A 24693-nucleotide genomic window follows, 5' to 3' on the forward strand; every position below is an offset into this window, starting at 1 on the left:
TCAATATGGAAAACAAAAGCAAAAGAAAGAATTAAATTCCCTTACTACTTACAGTCCATTGACAAGTCCTTGAAACAGGTAGAGTGACATTCCTCTAGGGACTCAACTGCCTGGATGTTGACACTTTGCCAAGGGCAACAGGCAATATTAGCCCGACCCACAGGGATCCTGTGAGTCTTCTTTAACATATAAAAATTCCTGGGGTGCCTGGGAGGCTCAGTCAGTTAAGCATCTAATTTTGGCTCAGGTCATAATCTCAGGGTCCTGGGATGGAGCCCTATGTTGGGCTCCCTGCTCAGCAGGGAGTGTGCTTGTCCCTCTGCCCCTCCCCCTGCTCATGTGCACAATCTCTTTCTCTCTTTCTCTCAAATAAATTAATAAAATACTTTTAAGGGATGCCTGGGTGGCTCAGCAGTTGAGCACCTGCCTTCCGCCCAGGGTGTGATCCTGGAGACCTGGGATCAAGTCTCACATCAAGCTCCCTGCATGGGGCTTGCTCTCTCTCTCTGCCCATGCCTGCCTCTTTCTCTGTGTCTCTCATGAAGAAATAAATAAAATCTTTAAAAATAATAAAATAAAAATAATAAAATACTTTTAAAAAACATAATTCCTTTGGAAGCTCCCTTTATCTCCACCCTCCCCCATACATGCTAGGAATCATTCTCCAAGCATATGGTCCACTGACTTACATCTAAAAGGTCTTACGACTGAGTTTTTACTAAACAGTAATAAATGACCTATTCCTAAAAATAGCTAGCCCCCTCAGAATCCTGGAGCCCTTGTTTCCAAAATTCCTTAGAGACTTATGCTCTACCTACCCCCTTCTCAACTTGTAAGTATATAGTCGGCCACTCTTCACGACCCCAGTGCAGCCCTTTCTGTCCACGCATCTTGTTCCCATGCTTTAATAAAACCACCTTTTTGCACCAAGGACGTCTCAAGAATTCTTTCTTGGCCATCGACTCTGAACCCCAACATTTTTCTACATCACCTTCAACCTGTTTTTCTCTTCACAGGCACATTTCTTCCTGTCCCTTTATACACTCACACATTCTCATAGTTCCCTCTAAGAAATGTGTCATGATAGAGAAAAGTTATCAAGATTGTATCTTTTTCCAGTTTTATTGAGTTATAATTGACAAATAAAATTGTAAGATATTCAAAATGCTCATCGTGATGATTTGATATATGGGTACATTGTGAAAGGATTCTTCCCATTTATGTTAATTAACATATCACTAATATTTATATACATGTATATATACACATTATACCTATATAAACATTTAATTTCTACTGTCAGCAAATTTCAATTATACAATACAATGTTATCAACTATAGTCACCATGTTGTACACTAGATTCTCAGACCTTATTCATCTTATAGCTGAAAGTTTGTCTTCTTTTCCTCATCTCTCCCTGTTTCCCCCAGTTCTTGGCAACCAACCACTTTTCTACTCTGTTCCTATAAATTTGTTTTTGTTTTTTTTTTTAGATTTCACATATAAGTGATACATGCAGTATTTGTCATAATTCCTTCTAAGAAAACATATCCTAAAAGAGAAAACTTGTCAAGATTGTATTATAAAGGAGTAGAGAGAGACAACTAAATTTTAACTCTGAGCTACTTGGGTCTTTCACTTACTTCCAGGTCCCTTCTAAGCCCTCACTAAAAGAGGAACAACTCATTCTTTAAAAGTCTCTCCCAGGCCCAAGGTGCTGAAGCACTTCTTCATTTGACTAGTCACTTCCTCATGCCAGCTAGTCACACATGATTGTAACACTGGGTGTCATCACTCAGGTCTAACCTCCAGCTGGCCTTGAAGGTGAACCATCCTCATGTCCTATGGCCAGAGGCATGACAGCTTTTGATATAAACCTAAAAACTAAAGAATAGATACTAACTTACCCAGTGAAAGAAGAGGAGACATCCCTGGCAGAGCCTAAATTAGCCCCTGTCTTTACATGGGAAAGGCAGAAGGACAATCCAATAGAAGATGCCTGCCTGTGGAGAGCTAAAACTAGTAATTGCCACCATTTAGGGGCTCCTGGGTGGCTCAGTCAGTTAAGCATCCAACTCTTGATTTGGGCTCAGGTCATGGTCTGAGGATCCTGGGATTGAGCCCTGCATTAGGCTCTGTACTCTGTGGGACATCTACTTGAGGATTCTCTTTCCCTCTCCCTCTGCTGCTCCCCCTGCTCATGCAGCGCTCTCTCCAAAATCAATCTTAAATAATTGCCACCATTTAATGAACACGTTCTATGTGCTAGCAACTTTGAATACATCATCTCATCTGATTTTTAGAGCAACCCTATGAAAGAAACTGAACTTTTAGCCCCTCATTTTACAGATGAGAAAACTGAGGAAATAAAACATTAAATAATTCACTCAGGTCACACACAGCTCATTTTTTGAGGCAAGAACCATGTTTTCTCAGTCTTTGAGCACTCCTCCCAGGCCTGCTGCCCAGCCCAAAGAGTTCCAAATGTCCCCAATGATCACTAGTTATGGCTAACTTTGATTAACGCAGGAGAGGATGGGAGACCTGGGCCCCATCTGCTTTCCATCCCTTCTCCCATGGCCCCAACAAAGCTCCTCAGAACTCTCAGCACTCCACGAGACACAGGATTTTTTTTAAGATTTTATTTATTTATTTGAGAGAGACAGAGAGACAGAGACAGAGAGAGCATGAGTGGGAGGAGAAGCAGAAGAAGAGAGAGAAGCAACTCCGCTGAGCAGGCAGCCCAGACACTGGGCTTAATCCCACAACCCTAAGATCATGCCTGAGCCAAAGGCAGATGCTTAACCCACTGAGCCACTCAGGTGCCTAGAAATACCATTTTAAAAACTGGACAATTCTACTTCCCCCATTCTGCTCCTTTCTCCTTTGGTTGAGCCCTGTTGGGTCTGCTTAGCCTTTCTTTTTTATTTATTAAGTTGAAATTCATATAACATAAAATTAAACATTTCAAAGTGAACAATTCAGTAGCAATGAGTACATTCACAATGTTGTACCACTACCTTCTCTATCTAGTTCCAAAACATTTCCATCACTCCAAAAAGAAACCCCATAACCATTAAGCAGTTCCCTCATTTCCCCAGCCCCTGACAACCACTAATCTGCATTCTGTTTCTATGGATTTATCTATTCTGGATACTTCATATAAGTGGGATATACAATATGTGAATTTGTGTCTGGCTTGTTTTCACATAGCATGGTTTTGAGATTTATCCACATTCTAGCATGTATTACTACTTCATTCCTTTTTAAGGATGAATACTATTTCATCATATGGATGTATCATATTTTGTTTATCCATTCATCCATTAATGGACTTTTGGGCTGGCCTCACTTCTTCAGTCTCCTCTTCTTACAGTCATAAAAGTCTTTGGGTCCCATCTGTCAAAGCAAGTGTAGCAGAACCATGCAATCTGTAAAAAAACGAGAGTCAACTTATGGGAACTCTGGACCTGAGCTTGTACGATCTTTTAAACCAGTGGTTTTTCAAGTGGGGGCAATTTCACCACACACCCTCTGCCACCCTGGGGACATTTGGCATTGTCTGGAAGTATTTTTGGTTGTCACAACTGGGGGTGTGTTAGCATACAGTGGGTAGAGACCAGAAATGCATTCAAACAATCTATAGTTCAAAGGACAGAACCCACAGTAAAGATTTGTCTGGCCCAAGGGGGAAAAGAAAGGATGAATGAAAAAGATTTTTTTAAAAGGAATTATCTGGCCCAATATGTTAATGACAAAGTTGAGAAACTCTATCAATTTAATCTGAGATCAGCTGACTTGCCAGATGTTCCAGAGAGATTTGATAGAATGGACAACTGTTCATAGATCTGATCACTTTGACTCTCTTGAAACTACAGTTATGTATAAAACTAGTTTCATGGATTTGACATACATGTACTGAGCACCTATTTATCAGACAGACTCTGGCTTGTCTCAAAATATTCACAACCCGAGTTTCATATGAAACCATTATTTATATATCTTCTACATGAGATGTCATAAAGCTAACAAATTTGCTTCTTAGGAGTATGAGGTTTTTGGTGCTAGTCTTTCAAATTGTGGAAACACTAAGAAACCAGTTACTACATCTATAGTATATTGTGTTAATATCATTTCAACACAATAAACCATCTTATTTAATTTGGCATGCCTCAACTTATGCATTCATACTTCTGTGGCTTAATGCCCTGGGCCTCAGCTAATTGTGTAAGGTTTCACAATGGGCTTTACAAATTTTAAATCTCATCTTTTTAGGCTGATTCTTTCATTTCTTTTTAAAAATTAAAAAGTCTGGCAACCCGGTGGCTCAGCGGTTTAGCACCGCCTTCAGCCCAGGGCCTGATCCTGGAGGCCCAGGATCGAGTCCCACATCGGGCTCCCTGCATGGAGCCTGCTTCTCCCTCTGCCTGTGTCTCTGCCTGTGTGTGTGTGTGTGTCTCATGAATAAATAAAATCTTTTTAAAAAATAAATAAGTAAATAAAAATTAAAAAGTCATGTTCTTTCTTGCCTTCTCTTACACTTATTTTTTTTAAGATTTCACATATTTATCTGAGACAGAGAGAGCGTGCTTGCATGAGCTGGGTGAGGAGCAGAGGGAGAAGCAGACTCCCTGCTGAGCAGGAAGCCCTATGCTGGTCTCAGGACTCCAGGATCATGACCAGAGCTAAAGCTTAACCAACTGAGCCATCGAGGCACGCCACTTTTGTTTATTTTTGTTGTGGTAGCTGACTTGTGTTTTGAGTTTTTGTTTGCTTGTTTAATGACAAAAGGAAGAAATTCAATGGCAAGGAAGAAGGCATTATATGAAAACCTACACTGTAGGGGAACCTGGCTGGCTCAGTCAGTAGAGCTTGCAACTCTTGATCTTGGGGTTGTGAGTTCAAGCTCCACATGGAGGGTGGAGATTACTTAAGAATTAAATCTTTAAAAAACCCTAAACTGTTAACACAGGACATGTCAAAACTGCCTCTCCACTCTCCACCCATTGTGCAAGGCAATTACGTAAATGGGTCCCTGGGAAATACAAAATGTCAACATCTACCACCTCCCACCCCATACCACATTGGTTTGTGATTAAGAGGAAATCTTGATTGTCTAGGCTTTGGTGTTATGGTGAAACAGGTAGTTGGTCCTATTGAGATTTATTTTACTGTTGCCATGGGAAATTAAAAATTAAATCATAATATTAAATATTTTCAAAAAGGTTAGGTAGGCATGTTTGATTTCTTTATGGCTCTATTGAATGTCAGAGGCTGGAACATCCACAGAGGACTGACAGTGAAGAATGATGGTATTTATAAAACAAATGTCATTAGGTTTACCTTTGAAGAAGATGGATTCTTGACTTTACCTAGAAAATTATGCAAAAACTAATTCCTATGATAAACTAGTTTTTCCCCACTAAGGTCGTTAGTGTTAACTAACAGATTCTAGATTGTCTACTTTAAAAACCATCACAACAAAATACATCTAAAACGATAAATGAGTCCTAATATGGGGTTTCTTCTAAGCTGGGTATATATGTAGGCAGGGCCACAAAACCTCAGTAGGCTCCTGAAGAGCTCCAGCTGGCTCACACAGCTGAGACTATCAGTGAGGTCTTCAGCAAAACAATAAAATTGTTCTTCAAAGCCCAAATCTCAAGTTTCTGTATTCCTTTTTTTTTCCCTCCCAGAGGGAAAGGTGAAAGTCAGCCACTACAGAGCCTGGCCCAGTGATAAAGCCAAACCATTCAACAAGGCTGGTCACATGAGGTGAAGGTGGACATCCCAAGGAAAGGTCATTCAGCTACAGCCTGTGGAACCTCAAAATGAAAGCAAATTAGTCAGAGAGTATGTGTGTGCATGTCTTTACTATAGGACTTCTCTGCATCTTTAATACCCTAAGATGTACTGTGACTAAGAAAGAAGATAATTTATTCTGAAAACATTATTTGACCATTTATCAAAGTATATTCATATCCTGTGAGACCCTATGGTCTCCTAGAACAGAGTTTAGGAAATGTTGCCACAGGCATATATATCCGGAAATCAGCAAGGCATCTGATAATGTTCCTATAATATTCTTGTGAATAATGCGGAGTAATAAGAACTGGATAAAAACTTGTAGGGCTGCTAGATAAAAATCCAGGATACCAAATACTGCATGGGACATACATAGATTAAAAATTATTCATTTTTTATACAAAATTCAAATTTAAATAGGCATCCTGGGATTTTTGTCTGTTTGTTTCTGTTAAATCCAGCAACCCTACACTCCTGATGAGGCTCATGAGTCTCCTGACAAACATGTTTTTTTTCTGTCTTTACAAGATACATTTCATTCTCTTTTTTTTTTAAAGTAGGCTCCACACCCAGCATAGAGCCCAATGTGGGGCTTGAACTCACAGCCCTGAGATCAAGAACTGAGCTCAAGAGTTGGACACTTACCTGACTGAGCCACCCAGGAGCCCCAGTGCATTCCATTCTTAACCATGAGCCATAGTCCAGATCCTTCTCAACATTATGAATGTGGTCAATTGTTAATTTCCATTCTCTGCCCAAGTCATCCCTTTTACCCTATGAAAGAAAATAAAATGTTACCTGTACTCCAAGTCCTTCAAGCTTTACATCTAACTTTAGAATCACTAAAGAGCTAGTTCAGTCTCGTTTGATGATATCATTTATTCCCGTATGAATCAGCAGATGTGGATAGAGGTCAGTGAGCTCAACAAATCTTGGCTGAATCTGTTTTGGGGCTGTACACTCCAAAAAGGAACATTATATCGGTCCTGCATTGCCCTCTGTCCTCTTCATTCATTTATTGAACACACAGCTCCCAACCACCCAGAATGTACCAGGCCCTGGGCTAAGCATTGGGTGTATACAATAGCTGAACAAGGTCAGCTGACATGGTCCCTGTCTGCACAGAGGTTACAGTCTAGTGTGGAGAGAAGAGGGAGAAAAATTAAACAAGTAAATAAACTAGATTATCTCACATAGTGGTGAGTTGCTATGAAAGACATCAGAGGAATATGACCCAGACAGTGAGTAGGCTGGGGGGATGCTGGTTACATTAGGTGGGACAGTCAAGGTAGGCTTCTCTGAAGAAGTGCTATATAAGCTGAAGAGTGAAAAACTACAAATTCAACATGCCAAGAGCCAATGGAGGAGCAATCCAGGCAGAACACAGGCCACAAACAGGCCCAGAGTCAGGAATAGGACCAATGCTGGCACAGCCTGATAAATGAGCCCCATAACCCCCAAGATGTCAATTCTCACCCCATTGCTCTTTCCACTGAAGAACAGTAACCTCAAAGGCTAAAGTGAAGGAAATAGTACCAAAAATAGGTCCTGAAGGAGCAGAAAAGCAAATGGCATTTGACCTCTACTGTCATTTAATACAAGAGAGAAAACACAGAGGCAATGGCTGGAGAACAGTTCTTTTATCACATACAGCCTTTATTTTCAAGGAAGTTCTGGAAGTTCTCACCTCAAACCTACTGTGATCTTTCAGATTGCCTCTCTCTGGCTTGCTCCTTGGGGAAAATATGCAGCAGTGTTTTTTGGACTCAGCACACAAACCAGATGATTTGGCTCTGAGGAATGGAATAAAAATTATTCTCAAATCATTTGGGGAACTTTCCCTCCCTCGACTGGATAGCGAAAACAGCAACAGCGATTAGTCCTCAAATTGCTTTTAGGCTCATCTTGGGTTTGAGCTTTTCACATTTATTTCAAAAAGACTCCCAAATTACCTGCTTTCTGATGTAACAGAATGATCAACTGTTTTCTCGTAGTTTGGTGTGGTTTACTATGAAGTTGCTAAAAGTGAAGGCAGCGGCCAACTGAAAACTTAAGTGTCAAATACCACAAGAGATGTAGACTGACTAATGCAGGTTGTTTCAGAGTGGTATTTACGAAGTGTAACACAGTGAATGTAGGCCAGATATGGAAAAGATAAACTAAGATTCTGCATGTTAATGATGTATGCATAAAGTTACTTTAGCTTTCAGATAAGAGGAAAAGGTGTTAAGACTACTAAAAGGTACTTTAAGGGAAGTTTCGAATAGAAGAGAAGAGATTGGGGGATCTTCAGAAGACTGGCTGGGTGTTTTCCAAGAACCCTTTTGGGGCAACAGCAACCTAGTGAATTTCCCATGGTCTGATCCCAGGAGCCTTACTTTGTCAGCATACCCAGAGTAACTCAATTTCCAAAAGTCTCCCCATTGTTCTTTCAACAATGTTAATAAGAACCTTCTATGTGGCAGACTCTGTGTTCTAGGCACTAATATGTAATGGTGAGCAGTACAGACATTAACAACGCCCTTTTGATGGGTGCATTCTTTCTTCAATTAGGTCAGTACACTACAACCCAATTATCTGATTTCACTGGTCCATGAGATCACATAACTTTTAGTGACCTAATCTGAGCATTCATCCTACTTAACCACAGAAAATCTAGTCTTCTACCAAATTCCCCTCCCTGGGACTTTTGAGAGTCCCTAAAGAATACTTACATGTTCCTTATACCCATCCTAGTTATCCAATACAGCAGGTATTCAGTAAATTGTATGAGTGAATGAATTATGATAATCCTTTACATTTAGGTTTACAAAGCACTTCATGGTTCTTTCACCTTAATTAATCACTTAATATGCACACTGTAGAATACATGACACTATAGGGGATAACTCTCCCTGACTTCAAGTGGTTCAAATCTCATCTGTGGAAAACAAATATATACATATGACAGCTAAGAATCCAAATGAGCAATATGGCTAGTGAGAATTGCAGAAGAATTCAACGGGGCATTTAGTAGCTAGGCAATGGTAATAGGAAATCCTAACTTAGCAAAAGGAAAAGATGAGAGCTGGGAGTTGTACATCGTGCTTAGAGCCCAATGGTAAGACCCATCTGGCTGAAGCAGAAGGCATGGAAGGAAACAGATTTAGATAGGTCAGATGGAACCAGGTTAAATGCCAAGCCTTCAGTGCCAGGTTCAAAATGGGAATTAAGGAGTGCACTTGTCATGATGAGCACTGGGTGATGTATGGAAATGTTGAATCACTATACTGTGCACCTGAAACTAATACAACACTGTATGTTAACTATACTGAAATTAAAATTTAAAAAAAGTTTGAGCTTCAGTGGCAAACAGGGAGGAGTCATTTTTGATTGGTGTTTATGCAGAGAGAAGCATAATCACTACCATGGTCCTGGTAGGGGTTGAAGGAAAGGACAGAGTCAATATTTCAAACTTCACCAATAAAGAGAAAAAGGATACCACTGATAGAAATGGGAAGATGAAACTTATTTTAATATATGAAAAGAGTTATTGCAACAAGTTTTGAGGTTAGAAAAAAATCAGAATGTCTTTCCAAAATAAATTATGTTAGCAGAGAGAAGGAAATAAATTAGTTGAAAGTATCTAATAACAGGTTGCAACTAGATTCCTAAATCAACCTTGTCCTGACAGGTCTTTCCCACTAATTATATTCAATTCAACAAATACTGAGCACCTAGTATATACTTATCTGTCAGGCACCGTGGGTATAGGAAAGAAGCACAGAGCACCTAGCACTGTCCCAATCATCAGGAATTAACAATCAGATAGATACTGCTGTCATTATTGAGTACCTGCCAAATGCTAGATTTCTTGCTAAATGCTTTCCATGAATATACATCAATTTAATCCTCTCAACCACCCTGAGAGGTAGGTATTAGTGTCTTCATTTTGTGGATGAAGAAACTAAGATTCAAATAAGATTATCAAAAAAATGCTAAAATTATTTGCCCTGGGTTACAGAGTCAGCAAGCAACCGGTGGAACCAGGATTCAAATTAAGGTCTGTGTGTTGTCTTTGCTTGTAACTACTGCCCCATTATCCAGGGCTTACATGCATAAAACAATTAAGGAACAATACCAGATCAAACCACTCGGCACTTCTCATTCTTCTCTGTGGTCCTGTGTGCTTTGTATGACTGAAAGCAGGTTCATAAGGGGAATGAAATGTGCTATAGAGTATTATCTTGAGACAGTCTTTTTGGGAACTAAAGCTGGGTCAAGCTGGAAATAGAGAATGCACAAAATTTCAATCCCTCCACACCACGATTCATTTCTCCCTCTCGGATTATTGACCTACAGTCATTCTCTAGTGCATTTCCATCTCTACTCTTTCACCTTGACCTATCTTTAGACCTCCTAGATATGTAGCCTTTCAGTGTTCTATCTACTTTGAGCCAAGGATAGAACATACAATACTCACAGAAGTGGGACACGAGGGTAGCATGTCCTTTACCTAAATATCTGTTCTCTCGGCCAGGCTCTTGATAAGACTTGAGGCAGGGCAGCCTGGGTGGCTTAGCAGTTTAGCACAGCCTTCAGCCCAGCCCCGGGATTGAGTCCCCTGTCGGGCTCCCAGCATGAAGCCTGCTTCTCCCTCTGCCTGTGTCTCTGCCTTTCCCTCTCTCTGTCTCTCATGAATAAATAAAATCTTTTAAAAAAAAGACTCAGGGCAGATAAATCAAGGTTATATTCACTATCAAGCAACTGAAGCAAGTAGGTGGTCTAGTTCAGTGGCCTCCAATTTTTTTAAAAGATTTATTTTAGAGAGAGACAGAATACAAGCAGGGGGAGGGGCAGAGGGAGAGAACCTCAAGCAGACTCCCCACTGAGTGGGGAGCCCAACATGGGTCTTATTCCCACAACACTGAGGTAATGACCCCAGCCAAATCCAAGAGTCAGACAGTTAACCAACTAAGCCATCCAGGTAGCCCAGCCTCCACAGTTTTAACTCAATCAGTTAAAGCACAGAACAGTACATACTCCAAATAAAAGTAAATATAAATTTTTTAAAGATTTTATTATTTATTCATGAGAGACACAGAGAGAAAGAGGCAGAGACATAGACAGGGAGAAGCAAGTTCCCCATGGGGAGCCTGATGCAGGACTCGATCCTGGGATTCCAGGATCATGCCCTGAGCCAAAGGCAGATGCTCAACCACTGAGCCACCCAGGTGTCCCAAATATATTTTAAAATCATACATGCATACAATTATACCAATATATTGCTTACATTATGATAAAAACATGAATTTTAGAAGATGAGAAAAGATTAAATCAGTAGTATTTAAAATTAAACTATTTTTTTATTAATGGCACAAAAATAATTTTGCCCTCACTTGAAAGTATTATTCAGCATGATTTATTAATGAGAATAATATGACTTAACATGGTTCCTTAATTTTTTAAATCTTATGATACATCCAATTGAAGAACTGGTTTTAAATTTAGGTGATTTTGATACTAGGTTTTAATGGATATCTTGGTTGAAAAAAAGAGATGACAAAGGCACATAGATCCAAACAGAAGAAATATATCATTGTCTGTGCTTAATATATCATCAAGAATGTTTTTTTAATTTCATACTCCAATCATTCAACAATTTTGTTGTAATTTGCCTGGTAAATCCCCTATATTTCCCAATGTCCATCAGTTACACCTGCAAACTAATCAGCAGGTGGATAGCTTAATAGTTTGAACAAATGGGTTCAAATTTTACTAAAAGTCTTCAATTGAAAAAGTTTTAAAGAGGTTAGAGATATTTTTTCCAATTTTTAAAAATTATACAGATAGCAGAAGTTTTTAAGTGACAAAGCAAAAAAGTCATATAAATGATAAAAAATGGATACTGAAAAATGTTTCTATTATTTTTTAACTCTCTAGAAGTCTTTATTTTTAATTCCAGTTAGTTAACATACAGTATCCATATTTAAAATACACTTTTTTAAAACAGTACTTTTCACTCATTAAAATTCACCTTGAAGGGATAGATTAAGTCTTTTTTTTTTTAACTAATCTTCTGGGTATCATACTATTGCCAATTACTTAGCAAGTAAAAGCCCGCAAATTTGGAATAATCTTTGTTTGAAAGAAAAGAGTTATCTTTAAATTCAACAACTTTCAAAATCTTTTCCTCAAGATAACTAGTGAACCCTCTGGGTGGTACAAAAGATTTCCATGGTCACTCTCCTTACAAAGTATTCAAGAATATTCCAAAAAATTCTGTTATTTGAGATACAAGCCATCACCTTCTCCCTGCACAGGTAAACCACAGTTTGTTGCAATATATTGAAAGCAAAACAAGTGAGGCCACTACTGAGAATCACAAGAAATTTTGAAACACTCATTCTTCCTTCATGGTGTTAATGGGCATATGTGACACATCTAACCCAGAGATCCAAATGAGTTGGCAGTGTCAATTGGCCGATTAACCATTAGTAAGGCTTACTTTCTTTCTTTTTTAGATAAAAAATAAATGTAAATTTTAACGTTTTCCCCACACCCAAAGAGATCATCTTGTACACCCCCTGCAGGTCTATACATCTACCACTTTAGAGACCACTGGTCTAGGTTACTGATTAAGTGCAAACCATGAACTCTGAAGCCAAGTAAGTAGGTGTGTAGTAGGGAAAGCATTTCATTAAGAGTTCAGAAGCTCCCACAGTGTATCAACCAGGGGAAGGCCATCCTAGGTCTGCTCAGAAGTGGGCTGAAGGAGTAGCTAAGACAAAATAGGATCAGTGGCTACGCTTAATACTATTCAGTGCTTAAAACAATGTTTTCAATTCCATACTAAGACATACTTGGGAAAGTAATAGATTTCTTTCGGAGGAAAGCTGATAAACAAAAAAATTTCATGTAGAATACAACACATCTAAAACTTATATGAGTAATTGCTAGCATTTCTAATGCTTTCTGGAGATTTAAAGCAGTCTCCTACTTCCTAAGTTGCTTACCTAGGAAGTAAATAGAGTCTCATCTCCACTTTCTACATGATGAAACTGAGGCCCAGAGGGAAGACTTCACTTGCCCAAGGTGCACACCTACAAAATGGCAAAGCCAGGCTTGGGATAGAAGTATTGCTACTCATTTTGGCCCCCAGCCTATCATGGCACATAGCAGTGCCATCCTGGGACCGGCAGTTCAATTCTGACACAAAACTATTGAATCCCACTTCAGGAACTCCTTTATTCCTCCTTGGGTCCCAGCCTTCAAATTTTAAACCAAATGTCCTATTCTGGCTCCCTGACTTCCCAGACACTAATAAATCCCCTGAAAATGTACACTTTGCAGTCTGTAATCCTCAATCCTCCAAGGACTGGGAGCAACTCTGGAAATGTACTTAGTGCATACCACCATGTGCAACACGGTGTGTTTTCACCTACAGTGTACACTTGTGCTTATTCCTCCTACCAGACCATAAAGGGCTGCAATGTGGTCTATGGTCCATGCATTGCAGGTATGCAATGGCTCCTCTTAGTTACCCCCCAAAAGCCCCTAAGACTGGGAGGCAATGCACAGAGTAGGAACTACAGCAAAATTTTATCAACTATGACATATGTGGATAGAATAAAGGTGAAAATATTAAAATTCCTTTGGCTTTAGCACTTTGAAACTTAATGTAGCTTCCTTCATAGAACTAATTTGTTCTTCAAGGCAGCTTATTAATGGAAAAGAGAAATGGAATATTCCTTAGAGAATAATTTCAGTAGAGATGAAGGTCAGTTAGTCTTTCCTTTAAAAAGTGTTAATAGCTCAACATGGCACAAAGTAGCATGGCACACATTTAGCATATTTACCCACATCATTTTCATACATATGGATGGATATATACATATGTGTAGATTATATATGCATGTGTGTACATGTATGTATATATGTATATGCATGTAAATGTGTATATGTATATACACATATGTATATATATTTGAAAAATAACATGGAAAAACCAGAGTAATTATAATGATTAGAGAAGCTATAGAGCATCAAAGAAAAATACGGGTTAAACTAACAGTGCAAATCTGGGCAAATTAACTCTGTGTCAGTTTCCTAATCTTTAAAATGGCAAAATAACTTCTACCCCCAATGGATTATCAGCAAGACAAAATAACTAATACTTGTAAAACCTTAGCAAACTGCCTGGTAATTACTAGGCACTCAAAAATTGTTCGCTTTAAAAAAATAATGATAAGCTATTATTATCATTATTCAAAGAGCAAGAAGCCTAAAGACTTGGGGCGTCTGGGTGGCACAGTTGGTTAAGCGCCTGCCTTTGGCTTGGGTCATGAATCCAGGGTCCTAGAATGGAGCCCCACATGGGCTCCCGGCTTAGCAGGGAGCCTGCTTCACCCTTTCCCTCTCCCCCAACTCGTGCTCGCTCTCTCTCTCAAATAAATAAACAGAACTTTTAAAGAAAAAAAGAAGCCTAAAAACTCATTTCTTCTGGAGTGAATTGACAAAAGCCTACATTGTGACTACAAAAAGCTTTTTCACCTGGAGAAGACTTGAAGAGTGTGGTCCAATGGTCTATGAAGGGATTTCAAGAGGACAATGTTGAAAGTTCTTTTCAATGTAAGCGGAACACTGACCAAGGGAAAAATGGGCAAAATTGAAGTAGGAGAGACAGGGTTGGAAATGAGAAGGTTTCTTGACTTCTGAGGACATGGAACAAGCTACTGAGAAAGATGGTGGAGTCTCCGACCCTAGATACCAACCAAAAGTTATAAAATACCCACCTGTCCAGCAGAAAGCAGGTCTCTGGTCCTAAGTATTCTATATGAATCTTAAATACATCATATACCTACCAGCAGTAGTGAGAAATTTTCCATCATCAATCTCCAGGGAAACCATACCAAAACCCTGGCTTCTGCCTTTGACAAAGCTAATTCACACGACCACAACAGTAGTGCTCTGCCCTGGCACCATAAAGATCATAATCCCCAGGTACATCTTCCCAGCACCATTATCACTTTCACCTTTAAATGTCATCTGAAGAGATTAATGGGCACATTAAAATTTCCACCTGCAAATGAGCAAATCCAATTTTTTCAGATGACTCAAGCTGAGAAATAATCTGAATTTTCCAGCCAACACTGAACTCAGAAAAGCCAACACCCACACCCACATGGGGTTTTGTTAATTTTCTCTACCCCAAACCAATCTGAAAAGTACATTTCTTTCTGAACACAAAAGGCTCAGTTGTAGAAATTATCAAAGGGAGATGGGATTGTGACATAAAATTAACAATTTTATGTCAAAGAGGTATCAGTGTATGTGCCATTAGTTCTGGCCCTAGATTTTGAGCTCTGTGACACTCCTTCTCTGTAGATCCAATGCTCCTTCTATATTCTGGAGGTTAGATGAGCTTCTGGACTGATTTTACTTCTGCATTTCAAATAGTGGAATCCAACATTTATTGAGACCCTACCCATCTTTGCAGCTTCTTAGAGTACATTTCTCTCAATTTCAAAAGAAAAAAGAACTGTGTGTGTTTTCCCAACTTAGTGAGATATTGGATAAATTGCTAAAAATAGCTTAGAAAAGGGACTCAAGAGGCAATTTTGTTTTTTGAGAAGTAAAGTCAGTTTTCAGGATGCAAGACAGTACCATACCTGGGGTGCAGAGTATAGAGGACACAATCAGGAAGCTTTGCTTTTCATTTCACTTTATTTGCTTGCAAAGGGTAGTGCTTCCAGCTCTCATCATGAACACACTAGACAGTTCTGCTTCTAACCTAAATATCTGGGTTATGTCTAGAGAAGTGACAACTTCTCTAACGGCTAATCTCTCCATTCATGTCATGGACTTCACACTCATAACTTTGCCCCCACTTTCTATGGGGACTAGCTAGAGGGTGATTAAGAAAGCCTTTTGAGATGTTCAGGCCAAGAATGCCTCAGAGGATCATACTGTTGATTGATTCTCAACAAATCTCCGTGGTCAACCTGCACATTGAGTGATATGAGAAGTTTAACACATTGGAAAATAAACCACAGCAGACACCAAACATATAACTAATAAACTGATATGTATATGTGCACTAAATACTGCTATTCTAATCTATATGGGGCCAGGTTTGCAGAAACACGTGACTCCCAGCATGCACACACGGATACACACACACACACGCACACACACACACACACACACACCTAACCTATCCCACGGGTCCCATGCTTCCCTCCAGTTATGCTAGGCTAATTAGATAAACTGTTTCAAAGCAAGGCTCTGATAACTATTTCCAGCTTACTGTGTTGGTGTCCCTTCTCATCCAGCTCCCTATATTTTAAAGATAGAAACAAAATATTATGTGTTCTGTAGCCTTTTTCTAAAGAAAGTTCAGGCCTTGCGGCCAGCCTGTAGGGGAAGAATCTGGCAAAGGAAGATCCTTTCCCCACACCCTACAAATCACGAGGCTTGGGCAAATGCCTACTCCCTCGACATAAAGCTGGCTCCAAGTCTAAACACACACATATGGTGTCCAGCTGCCTCTCACTTCAGAGTCAGAGACTTGGCCTTCCTCTTGTCTTCCCCAACCTACATTCCATCACCTCCTCATAGATCACTGATGGGAGCCATATGTTCAGAATTTACATGTACTGTATTCACAATGGAAAAATCTAGTCAGATTTCTGCAATAGATATCTGGATGTCAACTTCGTTACATTTCTCTGGACATAGAGCAAAGCCATTTGGCAGTCATATGTCTCCCCACATCTTATAAAAAGTAAAATAATTTTTTGTACTTAAGCAGACCTCCTTGACTATAGATTCTGAAGACTTTTGTAAATATTCTCACAAGCATGTGATTCCCTTTCATCTGTTTAGGCTAATATATCACTTTCAGAGGTGAAACTTAACTCTTTACATTTCTAAACACACATCCCAATCTGTCCTCACACAGAAAAATATACACACATACAAGTAGTGTATCTTTCAGTTACAAAAGCCTATATTCTAGCCCAGACAGATGCTTCTCCATCTCCTGCTCTGTGCCAATTTAGCACTTGCTTGTACAGTGTCTTATATGGTCTTCTAATTGCTTCCGATGTATTAAGCCAATCTTACCAACCATATTGTAGCATCCCTGAAGCCCTTCCTTACATAGCCCACAGAACCTACCACACTGGGGAGCATACGGTAGGAACACTAAAGGGAATGGATGAATCATATTAGTCTTCTTAATCTATTCTCTTTAAATATTAGGGAGGGCATCTTAAAATAAAATCAAGGCATATGGTTGGGAGGAAAGCGTGATAGCATGAGAGAGTTTTCTGGGGAGATGATTACATGAATCAATACATGTATTAAAATTCATAGAACTGTACACTTCCCCCAAAGACAATTTTCCTGTAGCTAATTTTTTTAAGACTTTATTTATTTCCTCATGAGTGACAGAGAGAGAGGCTTCTCCCTCTCCACAGGCAGAGGGAGAAGCAGACAGGGAGCCTGATGTGGGACTCGATCCTGGGACTCCGGGATCATACCCTGAGCCCAAGGCAGACACTCAACCACTGAGCCACCCAGGCATCCCCTGTAGCTAATTTTAAATTTTTAAAAAATTAATCAAAGAAGTGAATAAATTTCTTTGCATACTATTTTTTCACTAATCCTAAAACTTACTCTAACCCTTGTTTCCTATCCAGAATTGAGTAAATTGTTTCTTTCCAATCAGCCTGAATTTCTTAGAGTCAAGTTCCCTGAAACACAGTTTAGAAATCTAGGACAATCATCACATAGTTTTCAGATACCTCTGTTCTTGGATAAAGGCTATCTTCTGAATCATGCCAGATGTTACAATATCCAAGCAGATCAAAGAAAACTGGAGGTCTAAGAAATCTATTAAAATGACAGAGCATGGACTAGAAGCTATTCCAAACCCAGTACTTTTTTCAATGTACCATGGAGGTCAAATAATATAGGATTCTTCTCTGTATATGTTTACAGCTTTCCTCATACCACCAAGGATTTGAGACAACTTATAATAAAATATATAATAAATTACATACAGAAATAGTATTAACTAAAAACCAAGACCAAGGAAAAAAAAGCAAGAAAGCCAGAGGGAAGAGTAAGACAAATGTATTCAAGCCAGAGAGTCCTACTTGGTTAATAAAAGAGCTGCAAATCTCGCTCTGAACATCCCGACAACCAAAGCAAAATGATCATGTGGAAACACATGATCATTTACCAGATTTGTATTGTCCACGAGGAATAAAAGCATACCAGTTCCTCAGGATAAACAGTTTTTCCTAGTACTTAGTTCTAAAATTTCTCACATGGGGATGTCATATAGTGGACACTGGACAATAAAATGAATGAAGTCTTCAACAACAGCCTTATTATAATATATTTAATTAGTTCTGCAGGATTCTAAAAAACATTCTGTAAAAAATGTTCCTGGGTCAAACAAGTTGTGACTTAAGTAAATTAACTGCCCTACTCTGAGACTCAGTTTCCCTATCTGTGAAAATTAGGTGTTAAACTAGTTGACCTCTTAATTCCCTATCAGCACCAACATTCTTTGACCCTGTGACTTAGTACATTTTGTTTTTCCACCAACGTATGTGATCCTTTCCAATCTGTTTACATTGTATCTATGTATGGGGGATATATCTTCAGTGTTCTAGGGAATTCAGTTTCTCTTCTCCATCCTCAAACAAAGCCAACCTCAAATGGAGATATAACTGGTAGCTTGCAATCTGATATAGTTATTTATGATAAGGGGATCCCTGGGTGGCTCAACAGTTGAGCGCCTGCCTTTGGCCCAGGGCGTGATCCTGGAGACCTGGGATCGAGTTCCACATCAGGCTCCCTGCATGGAGCCTGCTTCTCCCTCTGCCTGTGTCTCTCATGGATAAATAAATTTTTAAAAAAATCTTTAAAAAAAAGGGCTCCACACAGCCTCCAGACAACCCCCTCAAAAAATTAAAAACAATAAAACCTTCTCTGTAGGCCTTGATACCAGAAAGTATGTTCTTCCTTGGCCAAAGAATAGGAGAAAGGAAGAAAAAAAATTATTGACTATCCACTAAGTGCTAAATACTTTTACATGGATTTTATCCCATGTATATTATTTGCAAGAACCCTATGGGTTAGGTATTATTATCCCCATTAGTAAACTGGCTTGTGGTAGATTTATATTCTGTTAATTTAGCTAAGCTGGAACTAGGGTTTCTAGAATTCCCTTTTCTATTCCAAATAGTTCAGATTTAGCATGGGCCATGAGAGAGATTTTGTATGAAATGTGAGAAGTAGAAGTTAAGCAGTGGCCATCATTTTCTTATACCCAGATGGTAAGGGCAGGGCACCAGATGCCATGGCAACTTAGACATATTGTCTAAAAAAACATCCTGGCTCTTGTTTTTGGTGTTTTGACAATGTCTGAGCCCCTCAGCAGCCACTAAGCCTCTTCCTTCAGCTCATCTGAATTTGAGGGTAACACATATAGGCCACAACTCCTCCTTTCCAATGGGATCCCCTTCTTCAGCTTCTCTGACTCAGAGCCCAGGTGTGTATTTAGCTCCATAATGAAGTATACTACCTTCTCCTGCAGGACACTCCCATCTTTGACACTGGAACCTTAGAGGTTATGAGCTTGTTCTCATGCACTCCAGCTGGTCCTCCTCATAAGTTCTAGTTTGACCCTGCTCTCTCCTACTTCATGTTCATCTTTCCTGACTCTATGTCCTGCTGACTTCAAGTCCAGCATCAGATGCAGAAGCAACAGTCTGATGTGAACTATTTCATCAGTTCCCACAGTCGTATAAGGTCAAATCCCCAAAATAATTTTTTTTGTTTTATTTATTCCTGATGGCTCTGCTCCTCTGACTGATACAAGGCTCAGTGAAGTAACATCATGTGCCCAAGGTCACAAAGATAGGAGCAGAGTTGTAAATTAAAATAGGTTTATCTGACTCCAAAGCCCATGCTTAATTGCTGAGGTAAGGAATTTGCTGTTACCTAAGCTCTGATGAGAACTAGCACTAATTTTTGAGGGAGACTGTAAGCAAATATACTCACAATTCCAAGCTCCCTTCTTGCTTTATTTCATACCATAGAATTTATCATCATTTAACATACTATATATGCATTGAACTACTATATTTTGTTCATCGTCTACCCAGTCCACTAAAATATGAGCTCCATGAGGACAGAAATGTGTGTTTCTTTGATTCAGTGATATATCTCCCATACCCACAAAAAGATTTTGCACATAGCAGATGAGCAATAAATATGGATAGTAGAATGAATGGAACTGTCATACCAGCCAATAGGGACAGCACTTTGAGGTAATAAGAAACACTGAAAGAATCCAAATTTAATTGAAAAAATATAAATTTTCTGAGTATCGATCTCTTAAAAGTTAGTGGTGAGAACAAAGGGTGTTCATGGTATTGAGAACTTATCAACATAATAAAAAACCACCACTAATAATGACAAGAACCTAAACAAATGTATTGTCTATGATAACCTGTCACCTCTGACACTAGTTCACCTACATAGTGTAGCTACATTTGTAAATATCCCTACTTGTAAACCAGTCATTGTTGACTTCTGGCCTTTATCTCCTGAGGAAACAACACTTAGAGGACAATAGGAAGAAGCACAGATACCAAATTATAGACCATCATAGGTAGAAGTACTTCAAAAATAATCTTTCATTTTATAGGTGAGGAGACAAAAGCCCAGAGAGAAAGGACTTCCCTACGGTCACACAGCTAGATCTAGATCTGAGTCTCCTGCTATCTAGAATCAAATCTCTATTGTGACTTCTGTAAGAAATAAAAGGAGAATAATAGTATTTACCTAGTGCTTGGGTGGCTCAGTCAGGATCTTAGGGTCGTGGGACTAAGCCCGAGTTAGGCTCCCTGCTCAGCAGGGAGTCTGCTTGTCCCTCTCTCCCTCTCTCTGCCCCTCCTCCCTTCTCTCTCTCTCTCTCTCTCCCCTCCCTCCCAAATAAATAAATATTTTTAAAAAAAGAATTGACATGAGAATTAAATGAAATAATCCATGAAAAACACTTAACACAGTACCTGGAACGTAGTACACACATTAGTGAACTCTCCCTGCCAGAAACGCATATATACACCACATCACAACACACACACACACACACACACACACACACACACACACACCATAACCTATCAATATAATCTTTCCTCTTTCCTCCTCCTTTGACTATATACACAAAACTCACATCATCTAAAGCTTTGCTACTTATTTTAACTATCTTTTGTGATGATGATTCTGGAAACACTAAGAATCTAAGGAACCCCAATAAAAATGCAAACTTCAGAAACAGGGACACTTATTTGCTGAACAAATAGATTCATAGCTGGGTTTCTTTAAGGAGCATATTCCACTGGCACATTTAAAATTGGAATTGTTTACCAAAAGTGCATTTACTGACTACCACTTCAGGATGAGGAACAATGGCAGAGTTCCAGGCACACCTGCATTCATTTCAAGCCATCTGGAAAATTCCCTACATCCTCATTTCCCCCAGTGTAAGTTTGATGGTCCCCATGCTGTTGTCTGCCCTCCAAAAGTTGATGAAAAGGAAGTCACTTTTCAGAGGGGAGTTCTACTCTGAAAAGACTTTAGTAGAATCTCTACTAAATAGAGCATTTTGCTAGGAGATTCCTGAAGACACAAATAAATGAGGAATGAAGGAGGGATTAGCAGTAGAATTTCGAGGTGGGGGTAGTAATACACCACCAGCCGTTTCCTCAAATATCATTCTGTAGATGAAAACATCTTCAGCCATTTTTTAAAGCTAACTCTTTTGGAGTTATCTTGAAGATGTTGCTAGAAAGCTGAATATGCTCTCTGCAATCAGTGAAGTCTGTCCAGAAAACCATGGTAAGAGCAGATGCCTATCTTATACTTTAAGGGCAAGACTGAATTCATGTTCCTATTTCTAGTCATCAATCACTAGCAGTCTGTCCCAAAAGACTGTCCTTCTCCACATCTATCAAACATAAGTGCTTTTCATCTTGTGTTTCTTTCTAGGGTCTTGACTGGCAAGGGGAACTCAAATTCTGAGCAGGCACTGCTGCACTCCAGTGGCAGAGCAGAAGGAAAAAAAAGTGAGGCTCAAATCCAATTCCCGGGCCATCCCATGATCATACAAGCACTAAAGCCATCACTAGATCTTCTCAGACACCCCTAAAAGGAACCACTGCTGCTCTTTTCCATAATTCTCTTTGGACTCAAAACTTGCTATGTGACAAGCATCCAAGAGAACTAAAGACAGATAATCAAGCCCACCAACCACATTCTAACTATGGGCCAGCCTCCAATCATTAAGAACATTTGGTTTTCAGAAATTTCTTTTTAAAGCATTCTTCACATGACAAAAAATACCATAAAATAGATTTTTTTGGTCATAATACATAAGAGCTGTGGAATCTCAAAAAGCTGGGTTGGAATCCAAATTCTATCATTTTCTAGCTGAGCATCCTTAAACAAATAACTTAATCTCCCTAAATTTCAGTTTCTTCACTTATAGCTAGAGATAATTACACTACTACTTTGTGAGACTATTGTGTTAAACAACATAATGTTACAATGCGTACCATTTACTTCATAATACCATAATACTTCAGTAGAGACTGTGATATTGGTTATGTGACACTGGGATTCAGTTTTACTTCTAGGGTCAGTCACTTGCCCTCATCAGGATATATAGATGGGAGCAGGGAGCCAGAGTTATGGCAGAAAGAGTCACATTCCAGAAGTAATGACCACAAGTGCTTCTGTTACCTATATCTCAAACACAGAACCACCTATACTTTGTTAATTAGCATAATGAATGTCAAAAAATGGCTTTCATTGATGAAAAATAGTGGCTTATTAACTTATAACGAGGCTATAGCTGGTTAAAAAAATATTTTAGACATATTCTCTCCTTTGCATGAGACTCTAGGGAATCCTGTAGCCTGTCTGTACCCCTAGAGAAAGACTTGAAAATTAATACCTAAAGAGTCCTATTCCAGCCATTGCTTAAAAATTTCTTTTGGTTGTCTAATGTCTGCTATAAGGCACAAAAATCCTGCTTGTAGGAGGGATGTCACTAGAAACTAGAGGGCTCCCCACCTAAAAGTAACTAATGACTTTCTAAAAACTGCCCAAACCAACTTTTGAAGAACTCTTTAATATAAAATAAAAAACTGACAATAGCCAGGGAAAGACTTGAAGAAGGAAGAGGCTGCTTTGTAGTAAGAGAACACTGTTATTCTAAATTGCCTATCCACCACTCCACCCCACAGATTGGCAGTGGCTGTATAAACCACAGCCTGCACCCTTGATGCAGATTGCTAGTGCCAAGGAGAACAATATGGACCTCATTCTCCAAACATGGGGTATTAACCCATCTGGCATTTCCCTTAAGGACCAGAGCAGGGCAGCCCTGTGGCTCAGCAGGGCAGCCCTGTGGCTCAGTGGTTTAGTGCTGTCTTCAGCCTGGGATGTGGTCCTGGAGACCTGGGATCGAGTCCCACGTCGGGCTCCCTGCATGGAGCCTACTTCTCCCTCTGCCTCTCTCTCTCTCTCTCTCTCTCTCTCTGTGCCTCTCATAAATAAATAAAATCTTTAAAAAAAAAAAAAAAAAGGACCAGAGCAAAAGCTACCCTTTGTTTTGTCCAACTTAGAATTCCCAGTGCTCAGGGAATTTCCCAGGCAAAAGCACTCAAAAAGGTACACATACCTTTGTAGCAGTCTGGGAAAAGGAATACTTGGGAGGCCAAAAAGCCTGGAAAGGAAGAGATTAGAAAAGGAGCTACATGTGGAAATAAGGGCTTTTAAAAGCTCCTGTGCATATCAGGAATCCAGGAATGCACACACATGCCCTTTGTGGGATGCATATTCAGGAAAGGGCTGAGAAGGCCCTAAGCTTTAACCTCTGGCTAGCCTTCAGGCTCTGCACAAGTTGAAAATAAAGACTAAGAGTTGTAAATGGCTTAGCACTGAAGGAGTACCTCAACACAGAACCAATCTGCAAAGACTAGGAAATTAGTCCTTTTTCTTTATTTTCTCTCCTTACCACCTTTTGTTGGCTATAGGCATTTAAGGTGACTCTGTCAAAACACCGGCTGACCACTAAGCTAACAAAACAGAGACTTGAGGAGCCACAGATGATAAAGAATATATAGGCTACAAAAATAGTTTAGAAAAAACCACAACAGGTAACAACAACAAATTTAGGGAAGGGTAAAGAATCTGATTTCTAGAATTGCCACATTGTAATATTCAAAATATCCAGTTTTCTACAACAACAAAAAAATTACCAGGAATGCAAAGATACAAGAAAGTAAGATCTATCTATAGAGAAAAAAATTAATTGAAACTATGCCTTAGGAAGACCAGGTGTTGGACTAAGTAGACAAAGACTTTAAGTGAACTAACCATCAAATATGCTTAAAACCTAAAGGAAACCATGGGCAGAGAACTAAAGGAAACAAGCAGAACAATATCTCGACAAATAGAGAATATCCATGAAGGGATAGAAATTATAGAAGAAAATAGAAGCTGAAATGAAAACTTTACTAGTAGGGTTTATCAACTGAAGCACAAGAACCAGCAGAAGAAAGAATCAGTAAATTTAAAGATAGATCAGTTGAGACTACTCAGTCAGAGAAGAAAGAGAAAAGCATGAAGAAAAGTGAACAGAGAGCCTAAGAGACTTGTGTGGACCATCCAATGCCTGCCAATGCATGCATAAACAGATTCCTAGAGGAAGAGGAAAGACAGAAAGAGGCACCAAAAAAATACTGGAAGAAGTATTGGACAAAAACTTTCCAATTGGATAAAAATATGAACCTGCACATCCAAGTCATGATAAA

At 39.3% G+C, this 24693-nt stretch overlaps 1 long non-coding RNA gene across 1 annotated transcript in view; it reads right to left on the reverse strand.

The window, feature by feature from the left end:
- Positions 1-1103: 1103 nt before the first annotated feature.
- The window catches only part of LOC144308787 (uncharacterized), a 51834-nt gene continuing 28244 nt past the window's right edge, over positions 1104-24693 (reverse strand). The window contains exons 2-3 of the long non-coding RNA XR_013375109.1: positions 6452-6580; positions 1104-3432 (exon numbers count right to left, since the gene is read on the reverse strand). This is a non-coding gene — a long non-coding RNA (uncharacterized LOC144308787). The remainder of the gene's footprint in view (positions 3433-6451; positions 6581-24693) is intronic.

The sequence above is a fragment of the Canis aureus genome, chromosome X, assembly GCF_053574225.1.
Source record: "Canis aureus isolate CA01 chromosome X, VMU_Caureus_v.1.0, whole genome shotgun sequence".
Taxonomy (NCBI): domain Eukaryota; kingdom Metazoa; phylum Chordata; class Mammalia; order Carnivora; family Canidae; genus Canis; species Canis aureus.